This window comes from Schistocerca americana, chromosome 8, assembly GCF_021461395.2.
Source record: "Schistocerca americana isolate TAMUIC-IGC-003095 chromosome 8, iqSchAmer2.1, whole genome shotgun sequence".
Classification (NCBI taxonomy): Eukaryota; Metazoa; Arthropoda; class Insecta; order Orthoptera; family Acrididae; genus Schistocerca; species Schistocerca americana.
The window spans coordinates 23,243,767-23,259,854 of record NC_060126.1 but is presented as its reverse complement, the minus strand read 5'-3'; the positions used below and the strand labels follow the sequence as shown (position 1 = coordinate 23,259,854).

The 16,088-nt window shown below is 41.2% G+C and overlaps 1 non-coding gene across 1 annotated transcript; it reads left to right on the top strand.

Moving 5' to 3' along the window:
- The first annotated feature begins 1,008 nt into the window (after positions 1–1,008).
- Positions 1,009–1,083, top strand: Trnal-cag. The gene has a single exon. It is a non-coding gene; the product is annotated as a tRNA-Leu (tRNA).
- The last annotated feature ends 15,005 nt before the right edge of the window (positions 1,084–16,088 follow it).

Here is a 16,088-nt window from a genome sequence, read left to right as displayed (position 1 = left end):
ACCCTAAGAACATCACACACATCCATGCCCGAGGCAGGACACGAACCTGCGACCGTAGCGGTCGCGCGGTTACAGACTGCAGGGCCCAGATTTTAATCTGTAAGAGATAAAGGGATCACCAATTTTTTTGTACTGTAGGTAAATATGTTGGTAAAAATTGTGTAGGTAGACCATGAGATGAATACAGTTAGCAAGTTCGAAAGGATAGGGATAGCAGTAGTTTTTTGGAGATGAAAAGGATTGCACAGGATAGAGTAGCACGGAGAGTTGCAGCAAATTAGTCTTAAAACTGAAGGCCACAACAATAAAGCGATACATAGAAGGAACCCAGGGAAGAAGCAAAATTTTTGGTGATATTTGGTTTATGGGCATCAGGTCGTGGTCCAAGGTATATTTCCCTCCCAAATATTTCGTCCTCCATTGTTGAGATATCATCAGGGGGACATCATCAGAGGATATAACGTCTCAGAAAGCGAACTCAGCAACTTGAACTGCTGATGCGTACCCATGCAGAAGTCGGTTCATGAAGTCGCACTGATGTGTATTTTGGGGCTTTATTTAGTACTAAGTTTCTCTTACCTTCCAAACTTTACAGAAGCTCTCCTGCGAACCTTGCAGAACTAGCACTCCTGAAAGAAAGTAAAGTTTGGAAGGTAGGAGACGAGGTACTGGCAGAAGTAAAGCTGTGAGTACCGGGCGTGAGTCGTGCTTCGGTAGCTCAGTTGGTAGAGCACTTGCCCGCGAAAGGCAAAGGTCCCGAGTTCGAGTCTCGGTCGGGCACACAGTTTTAATCTGCCAGGAAGTTTCATATCAGCGCACACTCCGCTGCAGAGTGAAAATCTCATTCTGGAAACATCCCCCAGGCTGTGGCTAAGCCATGTCTCCGCAATATCCTTTCTTTCAGGAGTGCTAGTTCTGCAAGGTTCGCAGGAGAGCTTCTGTAAAGTTTGGAAGGTAGGAGACGAGGTACTGGCAGAAGTAAAGCTGTGAGTACCGGGCATGTGTCGTGCTTCGGTAGCTCAGTTGGTAGAGCACTTGCCCGCAGAAGGCAAAGGTCCCGAGTTCGAGTCTCGGTCGGGAACACAGTTTTAATCTGCCAGGAAGTTTCTAGTGGACTATTTTGTATGTATATACTTTATTTGTTTACTTTAGTCTCTTAGTGTATTGTGAATTAAGTTTGCAAAGGATAAATTTGTTACCAAAAATGCGCCCTTGGAAGTTGATAATACTGCGAGTCAACCTCCAACAGTTATTGTGTCGTCAATTGCTTCGTCGTCTTCTGGCGAGAACCGTTCACAGGCGAAACCTGGACAATCCGGCAAGGGAAGATCATTTCAGTCTTGGTCGATCAAATATACAAGGCTAGAATATGAAGCATCTATCAAAGAAGTTTTTTGCAAAACCTGCAAAGAGGCAGCTGCTAAAAATCTATTACAATTTTCTTCAAAAAAAAGAATTTGCATTTACATTCGTAGGCTTTTCTAACTGGAAAAAGACTCTGGAAAAATTCTGTCTTCATGAAAATACGTTTACGCCTAAAGAAGGTGTTCTGAAACCAAATTCTATCAGTAACCGATGTGTGGCCTACCGATTGAATGAACAGTTAGATAGTGATATGAAGAAAGGCCGATTAGCTCTTGAGACAATTTTTGATACCGCGCAATTTCTATACCGACAAGGGCTAGCAATTAGAGGGCACGAGGATGTAAACTCAATTTTTTTTCAATTGTTGGAACTCCGAAAGGATGACATACTTGTGATTACAGATAGGTGGACGTCCCACTATGTTCAAAACGAGATCATTGATCTGTTAGGAAAGTCTGTGTTGACAAAGGTATTGGATTCAATAAAAAAGACTGAACATATTTCTATTATGGTTGAGGAAACAAGTGATTCTTCGATTCACGAACAAGTGTCATTTTGTATTCGTACTATCGATGATTCCTAAATTATCAACGAAGACTTTATTGGCCTATACGAGGCCCGCAACACTGAATCACAAACTCTGTTTAGTATTTTAAAAGACGTTTTTGCTCGTCTTTATTTGTCAATGGATAACTTAAGAGGACAGTGCTATGATGGTACCTCGAATATGAGAAGTAAGTTCAAAGGACTAAAGCGTTAGTTTTGGATATACAACCAAAATCACGTTATGTGCACTGCACTGCTCACAGTTTAGACTTTGCAGTTGTAGACAGTCTCCACCATCTTACGTCTATGAGGGATATTACGGCTTTAGCCATGGACTTAAACACCGTAAGCGAATCCAACAGAAGGATGGGACATTTCAGAAGCATGCACTGTGAGAGCGCCAACGACCAAGCTGGTCTACAACACCTTTGTCCGACTCGATGGACTATGCGAGCTTCTAGTATCTTGATAATATTGAAACACTTTGAAGAACTTCTAGAGTTTATGTTTTGTTTCTTTTTCAAAGCCAAAAAATGTCAGGCTTGTCGAGTTTCTCGGAGTGGTTATCAAGAGTACAGTTTTTGTGGTTCTAATGTTGATCATATGACTGTAAAACACTTAAAAAAATTTAAAACTCACTATTTTTCATCAAAAACTTAGAAAATTTCGAGGGGCAAGAGCCCCAGTATGCTCCCCCACCCACCCCAAATATTTTTTTAAGTCGGCGCCTCCGCTAAGTTTTGTGTCACGATCGTGCCACTATAGAGTCCTGTGTCACGAGCAGCAAGGAGAGGATGTTGTTTAGTGGCTGGTATCCTCTTTCTATAACACAACTGCGCACATGTATTAACAGGGTTCTTTATTAACAAGGACAAGAAGCTACCTATCTTTAAGCATCCATGTCTTGTGGTACAAGCTCTTCTGTAACAGTCCATGCTGGAGAAGTACAAGAGCCGCTATAACACAACACTCTCGTAGCCAGTGACGTGAACTGACAAACGCCAACTAGAATAGTGACTGTGATAGTATCTGAACTGACTGGAAATGCGACTGACTAGGCCTGTAACTGTGACTGGGGCTAACAGAGGACCTATCCTCTGGTCCGCAGCGGCGATCTAAATACTGGCAGTTGAGAGGGCGTTGGCGGCACATTGCCTGCGAGTCTGTCATTGGCCTCCCTCCTGATAGCTGCACTTGATTCAATGCCTATTATGGATCTTTTTGCAACCTCTCTGCCAACCAGCGTGCTGGCGACAGCTTATGCCAGCATACTAAGCACTACAGATTATGTAATTTCGGAAATTCTTCTTTTCTGCTTTTATGTTTTTCAATTTCTATGGCCTCTGTACATCTTAGCACAGTAATGACAAGATCTTGATAAAACCAAGTAAGTAATTGTATGTGCAGATTTGCAAAGGTCTGATATGTCTGACATTAGTAGGTTTCTTCACAGGAAATGCTAACTCAGTCCCCTCCCGGGCATCTGATAAGTGGGGGACTAATCGGAAATATTTATATTAGCATTACTCATGATACAAGACTTAAAGGTTTGAAGGATAATCGGCATAATTGCCTCACAGTGGATTTGCGATCTGATTTTCCAGGTAGCCGCTAAAACGGAGTACACACGCCTTTGGCAGGCCATTAAGTGTGTGTGTGTGTGTGTGTGTGTGTATGTATACGATACTGCGAGGAGAATTTTATAGACAGCTGAAACAGCTAAGCAGAAACAAGACACCTTCCGTAGATGACATTCCGTCGCTACAATTAAGATACACTATGTGATCAAAAGTATCCATACACACCCCAAAACATACGTTTTTCATATTAGGTGCATAGTGCTGCCACCTACTGCCAGGTACATCATATCAGCGACCTCAGTAGTCATTAGACATTGTGAGAAAGCAGAATGGAGCGCTCCGCCGAACTCACGGACTTCGAACGTGATCAGGTGATAGGGTGAAAGTTGTGTCGTACGTCTGCAAGCGAGATTTCCACATTCCTAAACATCCCTAGATCCACTGTTTCCGATGTGATAGTGCAGTGGAAACGTGATGGAACATGTACAGCACGAAAGCATACAGGCCGACCTCGTCTGTTGACTGACAGAGAAGAGGGTTAGAATACGTAATTGGCGGACATCTATCCAGAGCATTACACAGGAATTCAAAACTGCATCAGGATGCATTACAAGTACTATGACAGTTAGGCGGGAGGTGAGGAAACGTCGAGCGGCTGCTGATAAGCCACTCAGCACGCCAGTAATTGCCAAACGACGCTTCGCTTGGTGTAAGGAGCGCAAACATTGGAGATTAAACAGTGGAAAAAAGTTGTGTGGAGTGACGAATCACGGTACACAATGTGGCATCAGATGGCAGGTTGTGGGTATGCCCGTTGTATGTCATCTGCCAGCGTGTGTAGTGCCAACAGTAAAATTCGCAGGCGGTGGCATTATGGTGTGGTCATGTTTTTCATGGAGGGGGCTTACACCCCTTGTTATTTTGCGTGGCACTATCACATCACAGGCCTACATTGATGTTTTAAGCACCTGCTTGCTTCCCACTGTTGGCGAGCAATTCTTTCAACACGATCGAGCACCTGTTCATGATGCACGCCAGTAATATCCCTGTAATGGACTGGCCTACACAGAGTCCTGACCTGAATCCTATTTGACACCTTTGGGGTGTTTTGAAACGCCGACTTCGTACGAGACCTCACCGACCGACATCGATACGCTTTCCTCACTACAGCGCTCCGTGAAGACTGGGCTGCCGTTCCCCACGTGATTGAATGACTGCGAGAGTGGAAGGTGTCATCAAGGCTAAGGGTGCTGAAGTCCAGCATTATCGATGGAAGGCGCCACGAACTTGTAAGTCACTTTCAGCCAAGTGTCTGGATATTTTTAAACACATATTGTACGTGTGAAATCCACCCATAACAAAATTGTCCCACCTGCTATGCTGGTTATAAGAGACAGGAGAAATTTACAGAAGGAAATAACATTTTGGGAAAGAAATAATTTTATCACTGCAATTTTGTCAGGGACGACAAAAGTCTTGGATAACATATTGAACGGAATGTATAGCGTCTTAAAGGGAGCCTATAAGTTGAATGTCAACAAAAATAAATGAGGAGTAATGTAGCATAGATAGGATATGAGACAACAAAGGTGGCAGCTCCGTTTTGCCTTAGTAGAAATAATAGACGATGCAGAACTAAGCGGGATATAAAATGCAGACTGTCCACAGCAAGAAACACCCTCCTCAAAGAAATGGGGTAACATCTAACATAAATCTAAGTGTTAGGAAATCGTTTGAAGTTGAGTGCAGCTTTATACAAAAGTGAAAATTAGATATTGAGCACTGGAGAGAAGAAGAGTGTCCCGGCATAACGACAAGCGATGGCACGAAAATTAAGAACGACACACCAGAGAGGGCTGTGAGACGACGTCAACCAATATTTCGCTAACTAAAGTGCGCGTCATTTACGTTGGCGGCCGAGTTTAGGTTCGTTCTGCGCATCTGACGTCACAAAACACAGTCAGCCAATGAACGGAGAACGACGTTGCCAGATCTCGACTGCAGTGCAGAGCACGGACGAGTGTCTCCAGTTTTAGAAACGTTCAGTCATAAATAAAGTAATAGAACAAAAGCAATGTCTTGATAGCAGACTTTCTTCTATAGAAAGTTTAGAAAAAGCATTCCTTATACCAACTGCTTCATATTCTATTAATTAATTAAACAAAATAAGCAATAAGACTCCTAATTCAGGCGATAGCAAGGAAAGGTGTTTGTATCAATCTCACGATCTGCTTTTTTGCAATAAAGAACAGCGGTAATTGTTTATTTCCTATTGTACTCCGACGAAGCGTGAATATTCATAATCATACCAACGATGTTTGTCAGTATTTTGCGTGACGTGTTATACTTCTCAAGGAGGGATGAACACGGATGAGCTGTGTTAGCGTAACGGTGAAGGTGTCGGGCTTCTCCGTGAAAGGTTATGAGTTCAATCTTTGTGAGGTGCATAATATTTCCCTTATTTAAAAACAATATTGAAGTGCCATACTTAACGAATTTTATTCGTTTGAATGCAATTTTTCGAAATTTCTAGTGCTTTGTCTCTTCATTAACCCTTTCGCTGCTGCAGACACGTGCTCCCTGCATTCCACGCTGTGCGCGATTTTGTCATCACTGCACTGCTCGCCTGTGCAGACACATGGTGTTCCCACTGCTTTGACACACTTATCATTCGATTTCACAAAAACTATTAGGCCCAAAAATTTGATTTTTACACGTCTTCTTGACTGATACCTTTCCCCATAAATGACTTAATTTTGTTTCGATGTTCAACGCAATTATTATGCACCATTAAATGTAGTAAACCATTGCACGAAATTTTGAAGAGTTTGCAGAGGTAAAAGTCCATAGCGTATACTTTCCGTATGGTCGATTTTAGTTGCCACAGTGTTGAGAATGAAATGTGGACAAGATACCAAAATTTCACATAAAATTTACTGTATAACAACATCTCATTTAATTTAAGTACCACATAGGTGTCGTATGTAATATTGAGAAATATTCCGTCTTTCGCGACTGTAATAAAAGTTTTACTTACACCGGGCGCTTTTGGCTTTATTTTAAAGCACTTCAATCAATGAAAGGTATGGCACATACACAATGGTACTCATGTTCTCTTTCTTGTTTTTGTTCCACAGTCGCAGTTTTACCAATGGTATTGAAACATATTCCTCTTCTGCAACTGTAATAAGCGACTTATTTAGACCAGACGCGTATCTCTCTTTTGAAGCATCTTCAGTGGACAGTATTTTGTCTCCTCCATTGCCAAGTCACCTTTCGTAGTTTTATGCTGCGGTAACACAATATTTAACGTTTGTGTTGGCTGATCAGTGTTTTAGCAAATAAATGTTGTTTGTGTGTGCCGCACACAAAAATTATATTTGACATAGCTGAGGACTTCACTGATAGACGGTATATTCAAGTCCTAATGTTTTTGTAAGTCCACAGTTTTGTTGTCGTAGCCTTGACTTCTTTTTACACTTGCAGTACAACACTACCACTAATACACACTGAACAGTTATTTTTATTATACACGTCGCACTTTAGTGCGCATCTTCACACAGCATTCATGCTCAGTTCCTTCGTCGATAGCGTTCATTTACAAAACAATCAATTTTGCAGGTTTCCTCCATTGGTACAGAAAGACTTATATTCTATTTACAAAAGATCTCTTACGAGCTAATATTTACAATTAATGGTCACTCCTTTCGTTAACTCCAGTGAACAACTGCTTTATGAGTGGACCCTTTGTATCTCAAGGTTTACTTTCACAAGTGAACCTAAAAATATTCTTTCAAACTTTCTTTTAAGGGCTCATCTCCTCATTATGAAAACTACAGATTGCGCAACACTCGTTGCATTTATTCTTTAGTACACCCAAGATCATTTTCTACTGCTGCGTAGCATATCTACTACTTAACGAATACCCATTTTACGCTTGCCAAAATTTTTGTATTTGGGGGCAGACTGGATAACAATAGGTCTCCCTCTTCGCTTTTTCTGTAAAAAAAATAGGGTAACGCGTGTCTACTATTTTTCGAATGAATGGAATTGCCCACATTTCACTGGGTTTACGCAACCTGTCCATAACAAACATTACCAAGGCTAGCGAAGTTCATCGCGCTACGTGTCTCATTTCTGATAAGCACTGCTTTGCCTCCAAGCACACGTGCCTTTTACAAGTCGACCCTTGGTCTAGGTTAATGAACCAGGATCAAAAGGTACGGGCACAAGGAAAATGGATTTCATAAGAGGAGTGTCTTAGGAGACATTTTTACAATAAAATATGCATGTAAATAAAATTATCATAATAAACATAGGCACATATATAAATTTCAACCTCTTTCATTACAGCTTGCTTTTGGTACTTCTACGTCTTACTCTGGTTATAGTCAGTATTAAGTTTAAATATCACTGCATTGCTTGTTCTTTAGATTAGCCTTCAATTAGGGTATTGAATGGTCGGTAGATTACACTACAAAACTTCTGAAGATCTTTACTTGGACTTATTTATGATACAGGGGGGCTTGATGTGTGGTTTTTTAGTACCTTGATTCTACTGAAATCAATTCGTCAGCTAACATTCCTCATATACTCTTTCGATTGGGCTCAGATCACAAGGAAACAGTTTACTTTCATGGCAATTAATGGCCTCGTGGAGTACTTATGCTACATTATTGATGCTTCATGGTTTGCCTCTATTTGTACTGTATTTCAACTAACTTATTTTACTACAGTTTATTGTCTCCTTGCGTGAATGCTTACCACTTGTTTTCTCATTTAACAGTACGCTTTAACTGAACTTTAAGCTATTTCCTCCACTCCTGTTCACTGTCTGGACGTTTTGAACATATATTTTTTTAAGCAGGTAATTTGGGGTTTTACAACAGAACTTCAAGTACTTACATTACTAAAAATAAATCTATAAATCTTCTTGTACCGTGGGAGAAGTGCTTATTTACGCACCCTCCTCCATTTCTCACCTTTACATGTTTATATAGCTCCGAGCAATCACCTCGCAAGCACTTTTTTTTATATACTAACTTAAATTGAAATTCTTTCTGGAACTTTACTTTCCTGCTTCAGCTTGTTGAAGAAATATCGGTTCAGGTCCATCACTATAAACAATTTTTCCATACTTAACATTTAATAGTTAAAGTTTCTATGTAGCAACCGTTAGCATGTAGTAATGCACTGTTCAACACAATATTTATCATTAACAGTTCACACAAGGAAATTTCCTGTACGCAAGGGGGCAAGAAACCAAAACAGATTCTATCTGCAGTTGAGGCTGTGTCTGTAAACTAACTCTCTGTTTCAATAGACCAATCACTCCCGATATGGAGTAGCCCCGAATCGGCAATGATGAAACTTTTGAAACAGAAGACACCTGTCTGAAGATACATGATGACATGACATTGATGTTTGCTCCTCTATCAGCAATGACTGTGACAGGATTGTTGGCAATAGAAATCTTAATCGAAGCCTGGACCTGTTCATCATAAATGTCATTAATGTCTTGAGCTTCTTTGTCAGGTGCAAGGTCACTTCGTAAGTCGGTCTCATGGTCGTACCGTATCGCATTAACATATTCAGAATCAGAGTATTCGTTAGTATCCCCACTCGAACCGGCAGCGACCTCTAGGAGACTGAAAGGCGCTGCCTCTAATTTTCCACAGGATGTTTAGTCTGTTTGTCATTCATGGCCTTAAGTGTTTGTTCCGTTTCATATTGGTGCTGGTTATGTGGTACAAATGCCGGTGTAAAGGGGTAAAATCCACTGGGTGCATTCACTTGTGAACAGAATACTTGAGACGGCTGCTGTCGCCCTATCTTTTGGTTGCCGGGCAGAACCATTTCCTTGTGAAGGAAAGTTCGCATTTGGTGCCGTTTGAAAATTGTTCCGCGCTCCTCTATCCTAAGAAAAGGTGTTCTGATGTTGTGCTGGGTAGCCTCCGCCTTGCCCGTGCCACTTGCTATTTTTCCTCCTATAACTTTGATTGTACACTGGCCCATTTGAATAATTACCACTCGTTTGTGGAGAATTTCCATACTGCTCAGGCGCAGAATTAAAGGGTGGGTTTCCGTACTGATGTTGTACCCGGTGGTTGTAAATTGGGTGGTATCTCTGGTGATTACTGTAATTGGTTTTCTGCTTCCGTTTAAAGTTATTGCCGTTTGTGCTTTCTTAACGGCTGGCAGGTTGGTAACAGCGATCGCAGTAGCGCGCTCTCTCCTTCGGCGCATTGTTGTCCGCGTGCGATGCATTCTGCTGGCTGCCAGGGAAGAATTTGCCGCTGCCAACCTTGGAACGCACATCCTCGCTAATTAAATCTAAGGAATCCACCACAGAAAGGAATACATCCGTGTCTTCTGCGGACACATTTAGTAGTTTCTCCCTAATTGACATAGGGAGTTTGCTTTTGAGAATCATAATTACGCCCGTGGAAGAAATCGGAGAATCCCAGAATTTAATTTTTGCTAGATACTTCTCAAAGTATCGCCGGAGACTTCCATGCTTCTCATTGAAAATTTCCGCACCATACACCTTCTTCCTTAATCTCTGCTGTAGCACATTACTCCAAAATTTTGCCCAGAACATTTTCTCAAACTCTATATAATTTCTACACGTGTCTACCATTTCCGTTCCCCATAACGCTGCATCACCGGAAATAAATCCAGTGACGAACTGAATACGCTGTCGGTCTGTCCAGCTCCTGGGAAATATGCCGGAAAAATTCTTTAGGAACATGATGGGGTGTATTTCTCGCTTCTGCGGATGAAAAACAGGAAAAGTGCGATGCTTAATCACACTTTCCTCTTGCATTAAACTCACAATTGTGGGTGGATCATTTATTTTCCCCACTCGAGGCTCAACAGAACTGTTGTTTTGCATGTAATCAGGCGGTGAACCATAAGGAGTTGACTGACATTCGTCACCGTCTGTAGAGTTGTTCCCTATAGTTTGCGTATGCGTGTGCGGATTTTCTACCCAGTTTCTATGCATTCTGACCTCGTCCACTACTTGCTGCTTCCACTCAGGAAGATCCCGTGTAAGTGTCCTCCGAATCTGTCCCAATTCAGTGTCTCCCGACTTATCAGGAGCAGCTAAAATTTCATATGTTACATCCTTGACAGTCTCTCTAAGCTCCTCCCTAACCTTCTTTTCGAAAAAAATATCTTTACCCTTTATCCATTCACCGTAGGGTCCCGACAATGCCTCCGCGTGTGCTTTCACGGTGCTCTTCGATATTGATTGAGTCTATCTGCCTCGACAGATCCTCTACTACACCTTCAATGTCAGATACCGCATTTCTAACTGAGTTTATTTCTTTGGTAGCTGCCTGAATTTTTGTGTTTAATTTTCCAGATACTTCAGCTATTTCACTTTTCACCTGTTTCTGCATTTTCTGAATTTGATCACTGATCTTAGTTTGCACCTGAACCAAATGGGTATTTAATTCAGCCGTAATTTCTTTATGCAGATCTGTTTTGATTGTGCCTACCTGTGTTTTTACTGATTCGCTTACAGCATCTAATCGGGCGTTAACAGCCTCAATTTGTGTTTTTACTAATTCGCTTACAGCATCTAATCGGGCGTTAACAGTCTCATTTTGTGTTTTTGTAGTCTCATTTACTGCGTCAAACTGTTGTTTCAGCATTTCCATTAACGCACCGAGGTCATTTGTAGCTGCAGCGGGAAGAGTTTGGACTTTAGGGTCACTTTCCCCTGTTACAGACATAGTTATTTCAGTTTCCACACGGGAACCTACCGTTCGCGATCGTAAACGGTCTTCATTCCCGTCTCCTGTTGTCACCTGTCTCTGTTTACTATCTGCCATTTTCGTCAGTAAATCACGTGCTACACAAGGCTTTCGTCGTTTGTCAGTGACGTGGTGAGTCCGCTAAGAGCACCGCTCTCGCGTGAGCAACAAATGAAATTCTATCTGGCGAGAAGACAAGATGGAACCTAAACGTTTCAGACAAATAAATGAAGATGCTATTCACTGCAAATTACACAAAATATCCACCATGTTGAAAATGTAATACAGCTGTTCTAACAATGGAAAAAAATTCTATTATCAGACTACGAAGAATTTTGCTTTGAAAGATAAAATAAAGCAGATTTACTATAGCGGGAAGGGGATAGAAAGAATGTGGATCGACTTGGAAAAGCAACGTTGCTACTGAAGCACTACACTGCGTATGCAAAATTCTGACTTACTTTTTGATGGCTTGGTTACCGCTATGTTGTCTCAGCAAATTCGCGTCTCTTTTCTTTTCTTTTCTCTGTGTAATTAAACTGCGTTATTGACCAGCATATTTTCCGTCTTTCTCTCAGAGCGATGATGTGCACATGAAACGACAGAACATTTATTAACATAAGCACATAGAAAATTTTCCAAGTATTTGAACTAATTTTTGGTCAGGTCCCTGTTCGGGCGCCAAGTGTGATGTAACACAATAAAAGTGATGTTGTTATTCAATGCAAAATTTGGAATTTGAGATTTCGCTTACTGTTTTATCAATCACTATTGGCGTAAGAATCATGGACTGACCATTGTCATAAAATATTGCATTATGAAATGTGAATAGTCTTTACTTGCAGTTTCTCATGGCTTGAAGCAGTCACAACTAGCGTGCTATTGATTAAGAAATTGCATTATCGTCTTTCTAATTACTTCATGATCGTAGATACGATCATACCCAGTCGTGAAGTTATTGTTATGACAAAACAATTTCCTAAGGGACCAGAAAGTTCTTAAGGGCGCAAAAAACAACTGTAACATCACACAAAAGGGAAATTCAATATTAGAGCTGATGCAAGAAGACGATAAAACAGTTTTCTTTTTATCAATGTAACACGCACATTGGACTGCTGATCTTGGTGTCTGTAATCTTAGTAAAATGCATAATTAAAATGAAAATAATACTGAGGAGATGATAGGAATGAGCACTGCTAAATGATTCAGTATTCCCAGAACAAATATTTATTATAACTAAAACATATATCGTACCTTAAGCTTAGTACTACAATGACGGTAGATTTTTATGTCCGTTTCATGTCTATTGAGCGCTCTTTTATACAGCCATTGTCCTCTTGAGCCGCTCGTGCGTAGTCACGATAAGTTATAACAGTTCTTCTTTTTACGCTTCACTCAAACTTACACGTAACACGTTTTTATACATTTAGTAAAAATTATATCAGACTGCCACAAATCTGTGTCCGTCTTACTTAAGAAAAACAGTACAAGACTTTTAGCGCTAAAGGCTTCATTTGTTCTCCAGCGAACAAAATAGTGAAGGATCGCATATCTATCCGTATTTTTCTGTTTATATTGCCGCCCAAAAGACGAAGAATTACATTATTTAGAAAATTCTACCGTCGCTATGCGACGCCTTATTATACATTAATCAATCTTTATAAACAAGTATTTGCCTTCTGGCTGAAAGTATCAACTATTTGCTGTTTTAATGAAGTCAAAAATAGCGAATATCACACCATCTGGAGGGGGAAATGACTGAGCCTGCACTGGGCTGCTGGAGGGAGGAAGGAGTGAACTTTATTTATTTTGGAACAATTTATTTAGGGATGGATTTTAGATAGTATATTTATCACACTTATACAAAACACACATTATGACATACTTGGGGTCACACCACAAGGATGAGGCGGGAGCATTCCTTTCACACTTGACACCTGAGAAATTCCTCCCGACGTACGTGATCACCTAGGCACCATTGCTAATGCAAACGGATGAGAGTGAAGACCTATTTGCAGAGCGCAGACTCTCCAATGGCGCACACGCGCCCACACCACCGCGAGCCACTGCCGGACACAATTCAGTGTGAGCCAAGGCCAATGGCATGTGAAGTTTCTCCGAATGTTATACTGACATCACATGTGTATCTTAATAAGTGCCAAGTCATCCTCTGGATCACGTGCTCATGTGTTTTTATCGTTGCTGGCGCGATGTCACATAGCTGCGGTGCGCTTTTAGTGCCGAGAGAGATATTCCAATGCTTTCCAGAATAGCACAGGGTGTATTGTTCCTAGCGATTCTAATGGGACAGCCTGTTTGTCACTAAATTTACCCGTCAAACTGCTGCTGCCAGTGTGGGAACACTGTTTGCCATTATTTTCTGCAGATGAGACTTTCAGCAGTAAAATTATTTTGCACAGATCGCCAAATTGCACTGACAGTTAAACGGCCCAAAAGTTGTCTACAGATCATCAAATACATACAAGACACACAGGAATATTGGAAGACAGGAACATATTTACCAGTGTAACTGCAATTAAATATTACGTTTGCGCTTCAGTCTGACACTGATCGATGTACAGCTTATGTCTCCTCTTGATGGCTGTCGTTCTGAAACGAATCTTAGTATCTATAGCACACATAACTTTCCACGTAAAAAATCTCTCTCATACCCTTTGGTTATCTATATGCTGAATCTATACATCCTTCACGATAGGACACACACTCACCTTTTCTGGTCACGCCACAACATAATCCACAGTAACTTTACACTGCAGTATATACACGTTTTACACAAACAGTGCAGTTATCTTTTATATCTGTACAGCACCTGATAAACTTATGGTATGCCTACACTCACACCGACTATGTGTCTCGATTCTCCTCAGTCCTAGGAAATTGTCTGACAAAGACTTACAATCAGCGTTTCTGGAAAGTGCTGCATCCTGCCAAGATTCTCTCAAACAAGTGTTACAAAGAACAGGCATCTGGCACTATGTGTGATAATGAATACCGCAACCATGGACGAAGTGCTTGGAAAGACATCACTGATGTTGGTTGGTGTACTGTGTCAACATCACTATCGATAGAGCAACAAGGAAAATGTGATTTCACTCTTCCTCGTGGTCCTAATGTGGCACCCCATTCATCATGTGTCACCCTTCTCGCTTTCAACATACACAAATGTTCTCACCTCTATGTAGAGACTCCTCTATCCCAGCACAATGGTTGTCTTGTGACTGAATGGGGGATTATGATTGGATCTTATGGAATTTACCTGCCAAATTACTGATGCCGCCAGTGTGGAATCACCATCCACCTTTTTTTCTGCTGATGAGACTTTCAGTGGCGAAAAGCTATTTTACACTGATTGCCATATTGCACTGACAACTAAACTTTGCAATGTGCCCTACATATCGTCAAATTTGCAAAGACTCGCCGGCTGGGGTGGCTGAGCGCTTCTAGGTGCTACAGTCTGGCACCGCGCGACCGCTACGGTCGCAGGTTCGAATCCTGCCTCGGGCATGAATCTGTGTGATGTCCTTAGGTTAATTAGGTTTAAGTAGTTCTACGTTCTAGGGGACTGATGACCTTAGAAGTTAAGTCTCATAGTGCTCAGAGCCATTTGAACCATTTGAAAGACTCCTTCTCAATTACACTGCTCTCCCACTGAGGACAAGAGCTTGAATATTAGAGTATGGAACCGATCTTCAACCCAGCAGTATATTATCACATACTGTGTCGATGTAGTAAACATACAATTCGTATCATGTACATACAAAATCAACCCTCTTACATCATTTGTACATATGCTATGAAGCCAATTACGTATACCTTGAAGACAATTACTTAAATATTGCTAAAATTGCTTGCACTATCAACTGTGACACTTATTATTAGAGTAAATTGATGGTGTCTCTTCCAACCAACCTGTTCACTGCTACGCTGTTGGTTACAACATAATGATTGACTGATATCGCTTGTTTGAGTTGGAAAAAGAGTTTTGGTGGTGGGACAACACTTTCTGGGGATGGATAGCACCTACACAGCGATTGTATACATGTCAGCAGTGTGAGGAATGAGTTGAAATGGAATGCAGAGCCATCAGCTATTCCGTCACTGTGACAGATGAGTTTAAATGTAGAGGTCATCAGTCACTTTCAGACTGCAGTTTGGAAACTCTCCACAATGCCGCCAAACTCTTCCAGTTTCCTTATGTTGCAACTGTCTTTTATTTAAAATCATCCAGGGTGTGTGGCATGTTATGGTAGCCGGAGTAACAAGATGATTTACACTGTGCAGTGTCTAGTTTTCTGTGAGAAGCAATGGATCAGAACATGTTAATCTCAGTTTAGAATCTGACACAAACCTCAAAGTCGTGGTGGAGAAACAAACTGTATGGCAGTGTAAAAAGTGTGTTACAGCAACAAAAAAAAAACGATGTTTCAAACAATGACACAGGGTCCCAGGGAGCATCTCTTGGGGCTTACAGTATGATCTGTGGGATACGGTCATCCTCCTACAATACAGGTGATGAAACTATAAATTTGTCTGTACAGTGGATCAATACCTGTATATTTAATAGGATCGTCACATGTGCTCGATGCCGGCCTGCATGCGGTATTTGTTTTTGATATATGGGAGGAGAGAGATGCGGTAAAAATCTTATCGAGTTCTCTATCAGATGACGTTAGTGGAGCTTTTATAGTTTGTAATTTTTCTCTGGTGGATGGAATAGAATAACGATGATAGAATGTTGGGGTGATGCACATGAATGGGCCCTGAAGAACGAGGGTCTATAGTACCTGCTCGTAGTTTGGAGAAGCACCACAGT